The sequence below is a fragment of the Anser brachyrhynchus genome (assembly GCF_964034855.1).
Source record: "Anser brachyrhynchus genome assembly, chromosome: 3".
Lineage (NCBI taxonomy): Eukaryota > Metazoa > Chordata > Aves > Anseriformes > Anatidae > Anser > Anser brachyrhynchus.
Genome location: NC_137696.1, coordinates 114,576,061 through 114,584,713, shown reverse-complemented (window position 1 = coordinate 114,584,713; position 8,653 = coordinate 114,576,061).

Below are 8,653 nucleotides of genomic sequence, written 5' to 3'. Positions count from 1 at the left end.
TCCGCAATTCATTTAAAACATCTGATCTCCAAGCAACTGGCTTCCTAGATGAAAAGGCCTACGTGTGGAATTTACACCTATCCACCTTTTAAGTAGGGAGTTTATTACCTAGTGGTTTTCAGCTGATTTTTCAGGAATGTCTTTTTAATACCCCTGTTAACTGAAGTTGAAAGGAGGTTAGGCTATGTGGTTGGTCTTTAATGTCTACTGGTTACTTCAGCCAGAAGGAAAGGGAAAAACTGGGGGAGGAATTGGAGTCTAATGAGATTTATTTTGCTCAGAAAACGAAAAGTAATAGGTATTATCAAAATAAAATAAGCTTTTTAGGTGGGAGAGCTCAATTATCTCTTAGTGCAGATTTATTGTATCAGCTTTCACATTAGGTTTTAGAAAAAAATGTCCACTGAAATTGAGTTGATGTATTTCAAAGTTTTTCATGGGAGAGGTGGAGGGATACCTGTTGTAACTACTAACATCATAAGCAATACCTCCTTTCTACCCAAACACATAAGTTCAAGTTTCATGAATGATAAAGTACAATGTAGTTTATTTCCAAATGTTTCTTATACTATTTTCATGAACACCCTCATGATTGTTTTTGCCATGTCTGATAGTGGTTTCACAGGGCTATTTTAAAAATTGAGACAGCATGTAAGGGTCCCAGAAAAAGTTCAAGATTGGTACTATTGATTTCCTACTATTACATTGATTCTTTGCACCCTGTCCTCTAAATGGTTCATTTTGCAGCATGATGAATTTTCAAAAACTCCCTAATTCTTATGAGAAATTCCAATAGCTGGGAAATTAGCATTAAAATCTCAGTCGTGATTATTTCCAGTTCAGTTGCACGGCTGAAGCTGAATGTTTGTGAAGCAGGCTATTTTTCAAATGCTGTGATTACTTTCTTCTCAGGCTGTTACTTTTCATCCGGCATACCTCACTGGGATCTGCTCATTTCTCCCTCCCCCGTGTCTGAGCGCTGATGTGCAGAATTGCTGCTCGCTGCTGTTAAAAACCGCGTTTCATCTCGGTGCTAAATGAAGTTATGCTCTGAGCACAGCCTGCAGTTCAGTTTAATAATTATAAAACAGATCGATAGTCTACAGTAAGAGAAAATGTAGAAGTGTTAGATTAGAAATATTATTTAGCTCTTACATATTTCCCCTTCTGAAATAAAGTGCTGTGTGCGTGTTGCAAGCTACCTTTCCCAAGCGCGTGATTAACCTGTGGGTGAGGATCATTGATTTTAAACATCAGTTATACATTTCTTGGCAAGTTGCTAAATCTTAATTTTAATCACAGTCATTTCCACAAAAAATGAGTCTGTCCTTCAATCCATTGATTAATAGGAACAGCATTAAGTACTTTTTTTTTTCTTTTTTACATTTGCTTTGAATGCTTCCATGAATTTTGCCTCAGAAATTAAACTCGAATACATTTGAGTAAAATTGCTCTTATTTTTAACAGATAAACTGCACACACAATAGGATTTCAAATTATATCAAATTGGGGGAAGTAGTTAATATATTGGAGGGCAGAGATGACATTCAGAGGGACTTGGACGGGCTGGAGAAAATGATTTGTGAGAATCCTCAGAAGGTGCAGGGAGGGCAAATGCAAACTCCTGTAGCAGCCAGGATAACCCCACTCAACAAAACAGGCCCAGGGTGACTGGCAAGGAAGCAGCTTTGCAGACGAAGACCTGGGGAAGAGGGTGGGTTGACAATCTGGAGCAGGTCCAGCAAAGGCCCCCAAGTTGGAGCACACAGCGTGTGGGGAGAGGCCAAAAGAGCTGGGTCTGGAGCTGAGAAGGATCCAGGGAGAGCTGGTGACTGCCAGCAGCTACATGATGGGAGAGGGAAAAGAGCAGCCAAGCTCATTCTTTGCAGAGATTCACAGTGGAAAAAGAGACAATGAGTACGTCAAGTGCTGAGTCTTAAGAGCTTTCAGCCTTTCAGTGGCTTCTTACAGGTTTCTCACTGTACTTCTGGTGATACAGGACACCAATACTTGTATATTTTTTTAATTAGAATTCTAAAACTTTGTTCTTGGGTGATAAGAGTATAAGCACACAGGAGTGTAGTCTCCACCACTTGAAGATCTTGTTCCCTTTCTCTGTCTCATGATCAGCTTTTAGTTTCTGTCTCTTCTAACTTTTTCCACTTCAGCCTTCCTCTCTGTGACAAGATATTTCTTCTCCTTTTTTCTCCTTCCTTCCTTCCTTCCTTCCTTCCTTCCTTCCTTCCTTCCTTCCTTCCTTCCTTCCTTCCTTCCTTCCTTCCTTCCTTCCTTCCTTCCTTCCTTCCTTCCTCCCTCCCTCCCTCCCTCCCTTCCTCCCTTTTTCTTAAGGTTTGATCTAATTGATTATTTGATTTTCAGCCTCTTTCTCATTCTCTTTTTATTTTTCTTGATACTGAAAGTAGAACAGGATGCCTTTTTTAATACCCCCTGCCCATATAAATCGTGTATCTTTGTTTATCTGCACAGCTGCATGGATAAAGTTAATGTTAGAAGCAGAAAACATTTAATTATCTACCTGTAACAGGCTTTTCACGAAGTCCAAAGCACGGATTATAGAATAAATATCTACAGTAGTTACGGTACATAGTTATAGATTGGGGTTCAGTTAAGCCTGCAAAGTTGCAAGCAGTCATTTACTCGAGGCCACTATTGTTTAGCAAACTCTTTTATTATTTTATTTATTTATTTATTTATTTATTTATTTTTAAACACATGAGACAGAAACAAACATACAAACAAGCAAATACCTCTAACTAGGAAAACTTATCTATGGGACAGTAAATTAAGCTTATACTTCTCTGTTAGGTCACAAAAAAAGTGAAGGTAAAAGGAAAAGAAGGTGAAACTGGGAGAACTATTGGGAAAAAGGGATAACCGATCAAACTCAGCTTGTTTGGCTCTGAGAGCCTGTTTCAGTGCATGCTGCTGGCTACCCCGTCACTCTGACGAGACACAGACATCTGGTTTGCACCCTCACTAAGTTCCTGCTTAGTTAATGATAATTAGGTTGTGTAAAATCGGTGCGTGTATGCATGAATAAGCAGGTATATCTTACACCAGCAGGTATGCAGATCTTGAGGGCAGCTGGTCCTGGCTAAAATTCTGCTATTTTGGGGCCCATTTTGCTACGAAGCAGGGAGAACATGAAAGCACTGCTGAGAGAGGCAGCTCAAGCACACAGATGGGAAATCAGATGGTCTGCTTGCAGACCTGCTGCTGACCTGCATGGTCACAGAGACCCCATCTTCAGCTCCTGCTCCCCCAAATTTCTCCCTGCCTTAGACAGTGACTGTGCCAGGGAGGGGATCCCTCTCTGCAGAGACCTCCTCCATGATGCCCACCACAGAGGTCAACTGAAAGCTTCTGGCATTGTCCTATGGCAAAATCTTGCATAAAATGGAGACATTATCAAATAACAAATCTAAATTCTCCGGGCAATATTGCTTTAAACCAGTTGGGACCCCCCACCCTCAGCTACCCATGAAATTTTAAAGTAAATAAAGTAAATACTAGCAAATGGGTTGCATTCAAAAAAAAAAAAAAGAGGGCATCTTAATTTTCCCTGACATTGACCTGACCTGTCAGGCTTGGATGCACACTCATCAGTCTCCCAGTCTCCTGCTTTTATCAGATAGCTGACATTCTGTGATGAGTTGAAAGCGAAGTAACACAGACGGATAGTGCTCTCTTTTGAAGAACAAAGTGTACCAGTAACTGATTTTTCAAGTACTTTCAACGTGATGTTAACTCGTAGACTGTGGGAGCATCTTTCAAAGGAGTGGGAGGAAAAAAAAAAAGAAAAAAAAAACATTCAACAGAGCTGATAGGGATTCCCCATTAATATGCATATAAAGTAAGCTAACATTTACATAGTCCCTGCTACTTTCAGTGTACTTCAGACACTGACTAATCAATACTCATTACACAGCTTTAAAAAGCCTAAGTATCCCTGGGGGGAGCCCCATCCTTCCAAATACAACATAGAGCTTGAAGCCAGCTCTCTAGCATCCTTGGAGCCTCCCTGAGCTCAGACAGGCTCTGCTCCTCCAAGACAGCTCCCAAGCCTTATCTTCTTTCAGGAGAAAAGCAGTTTGGAGAAATGTCGTTGACTCTTGGCACAGGAAGGAATTTCATGTAGGCAATTTTTAATTAGTGAACCCAGCCTCCCTTAGGAATCAGTTCTGAGAAGAGAATAAAATGACTCCCTAGCACATGGACCTGGAATTAACCATTGCAGTGAAGCGGAGAAAATAGCTGATTATATTTAATTTTACACAATAATGAAGGATACAATAGTCCTATTTCAAATATTCTGATATGTTCCCTGTGAATCCTGTGGGTTCCTACCTTCTTTGGAGTAAAATAGTAAAAACTATTATAATTAAAAAAAAAAAAAAACACTAAGAACATCCTTTATGTATCCTAGTTTATATGCTTGATTTTGGTCACATATGTTCACAATGCCTGTAAAGGCCTGATTTTTTTCAAGGTTTCCTCTTCCAGCCCAAAGATTGCTTTTATGCTCAGAGAATGACTATTAAAAAAAAAAATTAAATTGCTCCATGGCTGTCTTTTCTCAAGTTTGCTAGGTGCTGAAATTCTTGGTTTCCTACAGGGTGATGTGCCCTTTTAACAGTAAATTCAAACTGACAAAAGAAGCCAATCTTTTTGCCTTAGCAAACATTATATCACACTCTATTTCTCTGAAATCCTCCATGAGGACTTTCTCTGCCTTAAAAGAAAATCTTCTTATAAAATAAATTCAAACTTTTTTTTTTTTCCCTGTGCAGTATTAGGGACACTCAAATTCAGTAATAGAATTTTTCACAACAAATTATATAATTATTTTTTCTATTGTACATCTTCAGAGTAACTCTCAGAGGTGTTGTAGCTCCTGGCTGCTCCACCTGGCAGTACGTGCATGTAGGTGTCTGGCCAGGGGCGCAGCACTGGAGGAAAAAGATCAAAGGCCTATAAATGTGTCAAACTTTCAAATGCAAATCACCTGCCATAACGCTGCTGAGAACAAATCCTTCATTATCACCATTCTGTGAAAGGCTTAAATTAGCCTGAATTGGCTGAAAAGAACAAGAAAAAGAAAGCCATTTATCTTCCTGTGAGTTTTATTACCTTTAGATTTATTTGGCTAATGGTCCAATAGCCCACTAATCAGAATATCTGCACAATAAATTATTCAAATGACCCATAAATAAAATATGTGATCATATAATGTTGGTATTAAAGTTAAACCGAGATCTGCAACAATGGGCTATTACAGGGTCAAAAGAGTCCTCACAATAAGCTATTTTTTTTTAGTGGCCAAACTATGAGCTACTGTAATTTATGCACTAGCAATTATCAATTGGCTTCCTGGCTATGAGGTTGAATTAAATTTAGGGGAATTTTTTAAAGTTCATTTCCTAAGCTGTATGTTCTCCGGGTAGACACTATATCCATCCTTATTTCAGCCTGTCATTATTCTGAAAACATAAATAATTTCTTATTGGAGAAAAGATACCACTTTTTTTCTCCTACTTTTTAAAATAGATATGTTAAGTAATGTAATAGAGTTACACAAGGGACACTGTGTAAGTATTTCATTGATTTAACTGACCAAAAGAGCAAGAGTTAAATATATATGCACAACTCCTAATGCTGATTTATAAGGAGAAATTCTAGCACTCTGCTTTGTTAAACAAATAACAGCAGCAAGGTTTTCTTAAGAGAGCTTTATTGAGATCTCTGTAATAGGGTGGTACACCTTGACCTGAAAGCTCTTGCTCAGGATAGGGAAGGGGTTGTGTGACGGGAGCTGGCTGGAGACCCCTCAGCAAGCACCTTTAGGAAGGGCCACGTGGGACTCCCCAGAACATCCGTGCTGGTAATTTCTGCACTTTCTTGTTCCTCACTGGCTCTTCAGCGTTTTGGTATATTCCCCCATTGACACGCTCCTATCCCCACAGTCACCCACTTGGGTTAGACTCTGAACTACATGATCGATTAAACACAATGTGCAAGAACAGGGTCTTTTCTCCAGAAGTAAGTAACGTACAAGAAGGCTACGCAAGGTGATACAGACACCTACATGCACGTCACGCCAGGAGGACCTCACTGCTTTGAAGTCTTTCCCTGTTCACTGTCACTCGCTGTGCCACAAAGCATTTCCAAGTCTTAGGCTTGTGGTAAATATCAGTGAATGTGGAAGGGAAGTCACACAGCACAAACAAGGCATCTTTCCCTAAGGCTTCACGGGGTGGTATGGCTACTTCCCCCTGACAGATGATTTGAAGCCACCCAGGGTCAAGAAGAGCATTGAACACGATTTTCCCTTTTCCAACTGAATTTCTCTCATTACTAAGAACTTCTAGGGCAAAAAGACACCCAATGTTCTCCTGATCTATCCAACAGGAGGAAAGAAGACAGATTAAATCTATTAAGCAATAGTTCTGATTGCTCACTCTCAGGAAGCTTTCAGATTTCTATAAAATCAACTGGACGTAAGCTAAGCAAGCTCTGCGGGAAGAAGAAAGAATCGTTGCCACAGTTAAACCACAAAAGCAGCTTGGGTACAGAAAGATGCAATTAACAACACTGGCCCAGTGCCATACTGTCTTCTGTGAACTACAAATTGCCCGCTCCTTCAGCGGCACTTAACATAAAAAATACTATGTCAGCAGTGTCATTCCAGCTCACAGTGAGACATCAGCCCTGTAACTAATTTTAAGAAAATAGAGCATCTACTGTATTTCTACCTGGAGGGTCTTATTTGGTAGAGGCCATACAATAACTACAAAAACTAACAACATGTTAGTCTTGATGAATAGTGTTATAAAGCCCCTTTATAGTAGGTGTGCACATGGCTTTACCTCCTGGAGCCCTTTGCTCCATTAAACTTCAGGCTTTGGGGAATCAGCGCAGGGCTCATTTCCACCCAGCGAATCCAGCTCACCAGCATGAAAGATTTAAAGGCAATATCTACAACGTACCACAGCAGGCTGAGCTACAGAGGGGCCTAAAGGCTGAAGCTGTTCTGGCAGTCACAGCATCCTGGAAGGCAGCCTGAATTCAGTCTGATACGAGGCCACCAGTTTCGTCTGTATTTGCAGCAGATAAAACTTGAGCCTGTTATTCATTGTGTGTTACTACTGCCAGAGCAGCACTGGCATGCTGGGGTGGCGGGAGAAGGTACTGTGTAAGGATTCATCTAGTAAGCTTTCCCACAAACTTATTCAAAGCAGACCACGCTCACCATTCCTCCTGCTATATCCCAGAGAATAGCAGTAGCCTACCAAGGAGCTAGCCTTTGGCAGGAGCGTTCATGGTAGGACATCTAATCTGGCTTCGAGCTTGTCTGGGGAGTTGCTCTTGCAGAGCAAATCGCATTTTAAAATAAAAACGTAAATTCTAATGCACAGATAATTCTACAAAAAAAAAATGTACTAAGCATTAAAAATATCCCTGAAGTTAGCTTTTCCCCTCATTGTATTTTAGTCAGGCACCTAAGTCGTTATAAATACCCATCAGTAAATCGGTGGTTAGCAGTTTCCATGGAGCAAAAATTTCAAAGGAGATCCCTTTTTCCAGCTGTGCTCAGCCTTTGAAGTGACAAGACCTCCCCAAACCCTTCGAGGGAAATTGGGGTATAGGGTGGAGATGGGACTTCTAAAGAACTCCTAAAGTTTTAGTATTTTAATTTATTGATTAAACTTAAGTTCAGTACTGACAGTAGCTACAGTGCAGGATAGGAAAGCAAGAGAGAGGTGCTAGAGTGGTTCTGTCACCCACGGTAATTTTGTTTTCTTGAAACAGTTGAAGTGTTTTGTTTCCTGGAGGAAAAAAGTGCCAAATCTAGCGCTGAGTTTACTGTTGCACCAGTAGCACTTAGGGTCACAGCAGCTGCCAATAATATTCTAAATGTGGTTCCCTTTTATCTACTGATATAATAGGGCAGGGTTTGACACCTTTTTAGACATGAAAAGACTTCAGCTTGTCTCGAGTAGCAGCTGCCCTGTCTCTTTCACCACCACATTTTCCAAGTTTCGTTCTTGATATAATAGCATAGAGCCAAGCCTTGGCAAATCCTCGAAGTTCAGCTAAATAATCCCTCTCTCAAGGTAGGACATTTCTCTGTCAACTGTCACAAAATTATTGTGTTCATCAACTTTATAAGTGAAAATTGGAAAATGTAATGAAAATGAATTCTATCAAGGTGTGAACATGCTTAAGAATGTCAGTAATATCTTCCAGTGGAAAAAAAAAGTAAAAGCAGGTGCAGCTTGATAGTGGGATATACAGGAATTATTATTTGTTTTTCTATTTCTTTATCTATTTATCTATATATTCTAGACAAACAGTACTTCAGTTGCTTTCTAGTTGATTCCCTATGAACCTGAACTAGGGAGAGTTACAATCACCATGAGTAATGCCAAATAAAGTATCCCTTTGCTATAATTTGCTACATCGAAGAACTAAGTAGATGTTTAATACTGCTTGTAAGTGGAAATAATGGTAGTTGTACTGCTACGACAGAACCTACACTTCTGGGCTGTATCTCTCCAGGCTGAAGGGATGCTGGTATCAGGAGGGATCTGTTAGCCAAAGTACAGGGGCTGCTACAGTGCTTCCATAGGAA